Source organism: Corvus kubaryi, unplaced genomic scaffold, assembly GCF_017639235.1.
Source record: "Corvus kubaryi isolate FWS band 111438036 unplaced genomic scaffold, C.kubaryi_AGA036_p1.0 37308, whole genome shotgun sequence".
NCBI classification, from domain to species: domain Eukaryota; kingdom Metazoa; phylum Chordata; class Aves; order Passeriformes; family Corvidae; genus Corvus; species Corvus kubaryi.
The window spans coordinates 5,675,712-5,685,432 of NW_024581096.1; the positions used below are offsets into that span (position 1 = coordinate 5,675,712).

A 9,721-nucleotide genomic window follows, 5' to 3' on the forward strand; every position below is an offset into this window, starting at 1 on the left:
TCCAGAGTGATACGTGTCTATGCTTTGAGGCTGTAAGAAAACTAGTGGTTTCTTTTTCCAAGCAAGAGCTCACACAATTGTGTTAATGCATAATGTAATATGCATTATCCAGTATCTGATAAAAGCAATAAGCTAGGCACCATAAGGTTTAAAAGGTATATTAATTTTTCATGCTTTTGAAATTATCTGGAAGGGAGAAAAGGGGGCACCAATTATGCTGTGGCACCAAAATTATAAAATTAATTGCTTTTCTCATCCCCCACCAGGAGGGTTAACACAAGATATTGCTCAGATATAGTGAAAGAGGAAGGTAGTGGAATTTAAACAAAAGTAGCATGGCATTTTCTTGCAATAGATCTCTGTTCATACGATATAGTTATGTAAGATGAAGAAAGACAGCAGAGATGGTGTGAACCAAGAATTTGTTTTGCCTGACACACTGGAAAAGTTGTTCAATACTGGTTCATCTCAGCAAAGCTATTATTCTGGTTTATCTCAGCAGAGCTATTATTCTTTGAATGCTGGAAAGGTCAGCTGGGGTTATCTGCTGCATAAGTACTGGCTGCTCAAACTCATGGGAGGGAGCTTAGCTCTTGCACCACTCCTTCTGAAACAATGATGTTTGGGTCATTGTTTATGAATCTGCCTGCTCTGAGTCAATCCTCTTCTCTGCCCCCCTTTTACATGGCCTGTAAACAACTTTCCAGATGGGCTGACATCTCACTGTTGATGGAGTGCTTTGGGTGAATATCCTTCTGTGTTACTCCAGCAGAAGAGGTGTGTGGTACAACTGCTCTGCTTGCACAGTGGTGTGTGGGAACTTAAAGATGGACCTAGGTGATGACACTGTCTGGAATCCAAACGGAAGTGAGAATATTCTACTTTGTTCTCTCTGTTGTTGTAATTGAGTATTTCTGGAGGAGTGCAAGTGCGAAAGATATATAAAGAATAATAAATAGTCTTTGCAAGAAATTTAAATCCACTTACCTGATCACTAGGCTGAAATAAGAGACCATTTCTGGATGTGATCCTGCTGTGAATTAATACAGTCATTTCAACTTTAAAAGCTTGACTTTCCTCACTAATAACATGTTTGTAACATACTAAACTGCCTTTCTAAGCATTTTGTGTTGTGGAGGATGCATTCTTAATTTAAATGTACCCTGTTTATGACATCTTTGGGGAAAATGGTGTTTGTGCAAGGTACAGTGAGATATTACATCTGGCATCCTGTTAATGGCTTTTAAATCTGGTTCTCTGTCTGATAAAGTGATGCTGATCTGAACTTTTCAAGAGATTTGTCAAGTTTCAGGAGTAAATAAATTTTAAATTACTGTAGTTTACATGGGTAATGTCATCAGGATTCAGTCCTCATTGCACTTAACTGCACACTGCAACAGAGATTAATAACATGGATTGCTCCTTAATGTAAATAATTAATTCAGTATGCCCTATTGCAAGAGTGGCATTGGCATTTGAGTTTTTTATGTGTAAGAAGCCAGAGGCAGAGAGCACTGACCATTAAAAACAGTGTATTATTGATTGATGTAGACTAAACAAAAAATGCCATTTAATTAGTAGAAAATTAAGTCTTGGCTGGTTTATTCTGATCCTCAAGGACCATTAAAGGGCATAGCTGAAGCCTGAGCTTTTCTGCAGATTGACTAACATATCTACCAGTACACCCTATTATTCCCATTGTCGAGTGAGAACCAAGTAATACTGAGGAAGACATTCACTGAAATGCAAACAAAAATGTTTCTTTATAATTAGAATTCTGTCTTTGTGGGAGTACTTTTTCCCTAGGTAAATAATGGTCTTAATCATAATTCTCAAGGACCTTAGATGACTCTATAAAGAAAAAGTCAACATTACTGTGATAAAATTTAGTCTTTCCTTGTCAGGTCAAATATCTGTTTTCTGGTAGATAAGAATCTGAACTCATGATCCCAGCTGGCATCCCTGTTGACAGAAACAGGAGGGTTTTGCAGATAAAGATGGATCCTAAATTGTGAGATCTACCTGCTTTAAGTTGTTTTGATTCAAGTACAAACATGATGAATTTTCCTCTTTAGGCATTTCTATCTCTGCATGATGTCTTGCAGTTCCCAGTGCTGGTATTTGTTGGGGTCTCCTCCCCTGCCATGGAGCCCTGGGAGAGGGGCCCTGAGGGCACAGACACGGGGTTTCCCTGCCCCTGCTCAGCCTCGTTCCCATTGGTTGGTTTGTGTTCCCCAGGGTGGCCAAGGACCCTCGGGTCCCGTGACTGAGGAGTTCCTGAGCAGAGCCCCGGCCATGTGGCTGGAGAAATAAACATCTCTGAAACATCTGCCACGAATCTGTCCATATATACTTCGTTTCCACGGGACTCCTGGTTTGATATATGTGTGTTGCAGCAATCCCCGCTGCAACAGGTATTCCAGTTTTTCGCTTCAAGACGTGTTGAAGGAATGGAAGTAAATAAAACAGAAATGTCCAGAAATATTTATTATAGTTTATCATTAAATTCACACAGGCTTCAAAAACAAGTTTTTTTCTCATTTGGAACTGTAGGCTTTTTGATAGGGAATAAACATCTTCTAAAACGTGTTCATCAATCAAGATGCTATGCAGTGAAAAAATTATTTTGGAAAAACTGATTTTGATGTTTGGGTGAATACTTCTTAATCAATGCTGAGGTACAAAGAGACATTGTTGACCTGTGTGAGCTTGTATTGAATTATTATCTGTTCAGTGTGCAGAAAGTGTCCATGCTTTCAATAATGCCAGTGTGTGAGATAATTCCCTCTACTCCATTACTTGTGATCCCTACTACAGCATCTGAGCAGTCATCCTTTAGTTGCTTAAATTTCAGTAAGTGTACATAATTAGGCATCTCCTGATCTTTGAATTGGCACTCTTCCTTTCTGCATCACTGAAGTAACAAGAGTGAACAGCAATCTGTTAAGTTGTGCTTTAAAGAGAGGTAAATTTCACTTAAACCACTACTACTTGTCAGCTGAAGTCAAAGCCATGATTCTTACCAGATTTTTGTGCCACTGCAATATTGCTGGAGATCCTAATATAAAAGCATGGGATGCCTGTGAGAAACTTCCTTAACTGGGTTTCACAGCATGCAGAACCTTTAATACACTGACATATGCACAGCTCTTACTTCATTGCACAGGGAGCTCAGAACAGACCTTCTGGGAGAACCTGAGCTGATGCCAGAAATCCAGATGTGCATGACTCCCCTTAAGAAACAGCACAGAGTTATTACACACTGCAAGCAGGATCACATTTTTTCACAGCATGGGGATTGGCCTGCAAAACGCCACCATCTCCTAAATGAGCTAGATGCAGCACAAAGCAAATTTCTGCCCTTGCTAGGATTGCTGCCAACCACCTCCTCTGACTGCAAGAGGCATTACTTCCTCTTGGAGCAGCCACTTTCCTCCATGTCAGCAGAATAGTGACAGGTCATGGGTTGAAATTATTGCAAATCTGGCACTTGTTTTTCCCATTTTTTAGCCCAAATGGTTTCAACACTTTTGACTGGGTTTCCAGAGCTTTATGTCAAACAGTAAGATGTGATGGGATCCTCAGGATAAAGTCCCTGCAGCACTTTCCTGTAATTAAAAAGTTTAAATGTTCACCAGGTGTCAGTTTAAATAAACAGCGTGATTGCCTTCCTTTATTCCCCCCCCTCAGTTATTTCTGCATAGCCCAAATGATTTCTGTGGATTTGTTTTGGATTTGCAAGAGATTAATGATCATCCAGGATTGAAAAAGCTGGATACTGTATAATTCTTTCTTTTTTGTGGGCTGAGAGTAACCACCTTGCTTGTCCTGAAGTGCGGAACACATACTGAAAGTTGTGTCATTTTGAAATATCTGTCTGGAAGTCCAGTAGTAGACTTAGAAGTATCCCACCTCCAAATTGCTCAGAGACTCCAATGTTAAAAAGAGAAAAAATTTGTAGTCTTGAGAGAGAAGGATAGTTTGCTTGTATGAGATGCCTCTAAGCAACAAATCATGATGTTAAGGTCTTTTGTGTATGTTTTTGAAAATGCATTAAACCCAAAAAAGTCATGAAGCCAAAGAGTCCTTAATCAACAGGAGATACATATGATTAGCTGTGGCTGAAAATTTTCTGAGTGGTTTTTCATCTGTGAATGCTATCGAAGCATCACTTAGCTGAGATGTTCCACAAGAATGTGTGACTGCTCAGAGTCTCAGGAGACCACCGATATGCTTTGGTTTGAAGAAGCCAGAAAATTTCATGCCAGTGCCAGCATAACAACTTCCATTTTTCTGCAATATATTGTGTAATAGATGTAAATGTAAAGTCAAAAGTAGCCATTTCAATACCACTTTTACAAATAAATGTTTTCTTTCATGAGCAGAGAACCAGAGAATGCAACTTTTTGTCCCAGTTTGGAGACACAAGAAAGCATCTGAACCTCAGCACCTCTCATTTGACATCTTTCTGTCCACCAGACACATGCTGGAGCTGCTCCTACTTGCAATTAAGGTAAAGCTTACACTACATATATTACAGATTAAGTGCCAGAGGCAGTCAAAGAGACAGACCACCTGTGTCTGACATACAGCAACAGGGCTAGGGTAGATGCTGCACTTTGACATTTCAAAGTGGGATGCAGCTGCTGGCTGGGGGTCCTGGTGCAGATCCAGGTATGTCTGCATGGATCCCAGTGCAGATCCTCTACATGTCACAGTCAGGTGTGGTGCAGAGAAGTCCTGAAGGGCAGGGAGAGCACTGGGCCACTCTTGAGTCCTGAGCTAAGGAGGGTGACCATGCTCCTTCAGAACTAGTTTGGGCATCTCTGCAGAAGCAGATGTTAGTCCCAGGAAAATTAATTTATCCACTTGCATGTTCTTTGCTTTTAGTAATAAACTACGTGGACATCTTCATTACCACATATTTCCTAGGGTGGGAAGCAAAAAAAAGAATTATGCAGGCACACAGGTGCTGAAGACTAAGCTTCTTCAGGCTTTTTGTGAAGACTAAGCACCCTCCAACATTCCCCCCAGGCCCCTCCAAACTGCCAGCTTCTGGCCACATATTTTTGTGTGAGCTTTTAGCAGAGTAATGTAGGCACACTAAGAACACAACTAGAATCATTACCCATGAAGAAAATATTTCCCCTTTCCTTCCTCTTAAAAAGCTCTAGACCTGATTTCTTACACAGATCCAGCTGATAAACCATCCTCAGTTTTATAGGAACTAAGGGCAATTTTTCCCCTAAGGAAAGTGTATCTTAACACAGCCCCTCATGGATATTTTGCCACAGTTTCTGCATACCCAAAATTGAATAATCTCATTTTGTGTTTAACTACCAGATATTATCTTTAAATAGACTATCTTCTGCCAGGCCAATAAACAGAAATTCCTGTCTCTGACTCTCTAGAAGTTTCCTTATGGTCTCTCTTCCTTCAATTAGTGAGGTTCTGCTCAGGTTTGGTCTAGGACTGCTTGCGTCTATAGTAATATTAGAGAGGGACTCAGTAATATCAAGTAGGTACTCTCTTACCTCAAAGCACTCATAAGAATATGGAAGAGGAGCTTCATTTATTTCAATGTTGTGGTGTAACTTAGTGCTGTGCTTATTTTCTGTTACTGGTCGTATCCAGATGACAGCAAAAGGAATGTCTTTTGCTTTTTCCCTGGATAAACTGCACATATTGAGTAGTGGCAGCTCCTGTCACAACCAAACCACTTAGCTACAGTGAAAAATCATGTCTGATAAAAACCAAGTTTTTGATGAAAATAAATAGCTTACATTGAAACAGAGTTGTTATGCACAACTAGAGTGATTCTCTTTGATGATTAAAAATATTCTATTTGCAAGCACCCTTCTTCCAGCCACTATTTTGATGAAACAAGGCCATTCACCCTCATCAGAAGAAAGTGAAAAAGCCACCAGACTAACAAATACACAAGAAATTTCCTTTAAGGGAATGGGAATGGGAAAAAGGACAGAGCTTTTTCTTTTAAAATATGTAGTGCTAGTGCATTTGCAGTTATGTTTAGATTGAGCACAACTAGGTAGTTGTGGGTTCCTGTAAAACTGCTGACAAAGACACTATTCAGTATCAAGACTGTGAATATTTCATTTACTTGTCTTTTTGCTTTTGCTGTTGTTTTTGTTGTTCCTTTTACAAAACATTAGATACAAACACTCACAAGTCTGTCTCTTTTCTTTGTTTCACATTTTTTCTTTCTCATTTTCCTGAAGAAATTGAAGGTGGCATTTAACTGCACTGTTACAGAAAATAAGTATCTACCTTCTTCCAGAAGACCTTGAATTCTTCCATATTTGCTAAACAGCACTGTGAACTATTTGAACAGAACAGTTAACATTCAACACATTAATATCAACCTAAGAAAGCACCAGTAAAATTCCTCCTGAGGCAAAGGAAGGTGGTATTTTTTGATTGCATCTCCACAAAAAACCTAGTAATATGACTGAGAAAACAAAATAGAACTGAAACTTTACATCTTTGGGAAAACATTTATCTCTTACGGTTGCATCACAAGTAGGCCTGGAAGAATGACAATAAAGTATAATGAACATTTGAGAGGCATCTTAGTGGAAGTTTTCTCCATTGAGACCATATGTGTCTTTACCTTTTTAAAGACATCACTTTGAGTGAAACTTGGTTCATTACTGAAAATAAAATTGCAAGCTCAATAGCAAGATAACTTAAGCCACAGGAAAAAAACCAAAACTGTAATAAAGGAATAAAATTCCTTCGGGCCAAAAAGAGTTGAATAGGTCAATAAATCCTTTATATTTAAGCCAATTAAAGATACAAACATTATTTTATCCTCCCTATTTGTCTTTTTTTAGGTGAAGACTGTATCTTTTCAAGGTTTAGACAACTGAAATTCCCTCCTTGCTGTGCTTGTATGTATTATATAAATCTTACTCATAGAGCCACTTATCCAGATTTTTCCAGAATTGCTTCTCATAAAAACAGTATTTGTAAGTTACTTTTGAAGTTATTTTTGGGATGAAGCCATATGGAGCAGCATTAATTGTCACTGCTCCAAATTACCAGGGATATTGGGGACTTTCTGTCAAAACAGTGGAAAATGAAGCCATTGCAGGTGTCCATACAAACATCCCTGGCACTTTGTTCCACAGCCCCTGCACGGTCCCAGGGAAGATAAGTACATATCTGGGCACAATTGCCAATGCCAGGACTCACACAGATCACACCTGAATATTCATGTTTCTGAAAGCACGTAAAGAAATCCAATGTTGTTGCCAGCTTTGCTACTGTCTCATAAATAAAGCTTTCAGAAAAGAAAAAGATAGCTGAAAATGGGCCAATTACAAGTGCAGAGTTAACCACATATTAGCATTAATCCCTTACTAACTGTTCAAAGGCATATGGAAGCATGTATTTATATCAGCCTAAATATGATCAGTGTTACATCATTTTCAGTACAAACAGTCTGAAACATTTTTTTCTTAATTTCTAGATATGTGTCCCACAAATCTGTCTAGACTCGTCATGTTCTCAGTGGAAATCAAGTGTCTTGTCCTGGGGATAGCCGCTGTTTTAAAAGTGATAGATGAGGGGTTATCATATCTAACGGTGAATCTCAAAAATTGTTTTGGTCTCCTCAGTTGTTTGAATAACAAAATTGCAATTTGGAAACCAGTCTCTGAAATATAAATAATTGAGGTCTGTGTGGAAGGCAGCAAATAGTCTACACATTGAAATTAGTCTGGCTGCAATATTGTAAATGATGCTACAGTGACATCAGAAATACACATGGCTGGCTTATCATGTTCGATGACACCTGTTTAAAATATGCCAGGAAAAAACAAAAATGTAAACTAATTCTGTTTCTAGACATAACCATTTTTTTCTTAGGCATGCTAATAATCAAGACCATACAGGTGCTTAGGAAGTCAGATTAAAAGTCAGTTTGCAACTGAACAACGAAGTCTCTGCAGATTCATTCATGTCAGCAATTCTTCATTATGGACCCACTTTAACATTCATCCATGAGACAGAGAGGATGAATCCTGCAGAAGAAGGTGAGGTACAGTGACACACTGTATAAGGGACGATGCCCTACCCTGGATTAACTACAGTATATCTTCAAAGGTACAACTTCATCACTTCTGGATCCAGTCTTTTCAGTCTTGATAGCTCTGAAAATTCTCAGCATCTTCTTCTTCCAGTCAAGAGGCTGGCAGGTGTTTAACCATCTGGGTTACAGAGTGAGACCATTTCACACATTTGATTATTAAGATATTGTAATACATCACGTTAAAATCTTCAGATAGAAACAAATCCACATATGATGCACACACAGCTCCAAAAAGTGGCTTTCAGCAAGTACCAGATCTTGGTCTGTATGCATCACTAAGAATTTTATCAACCACCAACTTCTGCAGGCCACAGATAAATACAAAGAAATTTAGAATATTTAGAAATATTGAATAGTTTGTGTTAGAAGGGACTGCCCAGGTACAGAGGGGATGGACACCCACCACTTGAGGCCACAAGCTGGGTGTTGAACAAGATAAGGGAAAAGGCAGGCAAGAGACAAATCCTGCAAGGTGGGATAGTGCTTTTTATCTTGTCGATGTCCTTGTATAAGGGGCTCAGGTGTGAAAACTCCCCTCTGGAAGAATGAACTACTGGGACATTCTCAGGTAAGCCTGAAGATATTCCTCCCTTCAGATGGGCCATAATCAATTCAACCATGCTGATGTAAGAGGCTGCAGTTGCTGGACGAGCCTTGATCTGTGCTGCCTCTCCTGCTGATGCCCTGCAGTGTTTTGGTGCCAGTGACAGACTCTGGGCACCAGAGTTAATTAGCACAAGGTCCTTTTTCGTGCTCCATCTGAAGAGAACATCCATGGCAAGAGGCAGCTATAACATCTTAGAAGGTATCAAAGATTCCCAAAATGTCCCATGAGTCACAGTATTACATCATCCAATGTAAAACTCCCTGGCGTTCCCACCTAGCCTGAGTGTATGTTAACCCAACAGATTTCACGTTTTGTGGGCTTCCCCCACCCCCAACAGGTCAAGACTGCAACCATCACTTCAACCAACAAACGTCAAAATTGCAACAACCAAGTCTCATGGCTGGATCCAAGGGTGGTGATTATGTACCTTTCTCCTCTTATTCTTTCTTTCTTTTACCTTATGCATTTTCTTAAGTGTTATTTTGATGCTTTTGTATTGCTACATTTCTAAAAAAAACCAGCTGTATTTTAAAATATATATAATAAGCCAGGAAGCTTATTCTACCTTAACTTTCTAAAGTTTGCAAGTAAATGTTTGTTATTGAACGTCCTGAGAATTGTAAATGAAACAACCTAAACCCATCCAGCAGATCAGAGCATAACAAGTTGGAAGCACTTTGCAGTCCCTATCTTCCTGTTCACTCACTCAAGAGGTGTAGGAAGAGAGATTGCCAGTGAAGACTGAAGAGAAAACCTGCTGAGTACCTCAGCCTTCTCCTTGTCTGTTTTACCAGTTTGCAAGCATTGCTCATCAGGGTAGGCACACTTTCTTTGATCTGTCTCTTCTGGATGACATATCTGTATAAGCCCTTCTTGTTATTCCTTGAAGCCCCTGCTAAGTTTGCTTCCAGCTCTTCCTGGACCTTCCTCACTCCATCCCTACATAGCCAGACTATGTCCTTGCACTGTTCCCAGCACACCTGTACCTGCTTCTATTGTCT

General features: G+C 39.5%; 1 long non-coding RNA gene across 2 annotated transcripts; it reads left to right on the forward strand.

Annotated features, from left to right (window-relative positions):
- The first annotated feature begins 645 nt into the window (after positions 1-645).
- LOC121664773 lies at positions 646-9,271 on the forward strand. Of its 2 annotated transcripts, XR_006016124.1 has the most exons (4): positions 646-867; positions 4,386-4,513; positions 6,855-6,911; positions 7,493-9,271. It is a non-coding gene; the product is annotated as an uncharacterized LOC121664773 (long non-coding RNA). The 2 variants fall into 2 exon arrangements; XR_006016123.1 differs by having other exon boundaries at positions 6,855-9,271.
- The last annotated feature ends 450 nt before the right edge of the window (positions 9,272-9,721 follow it).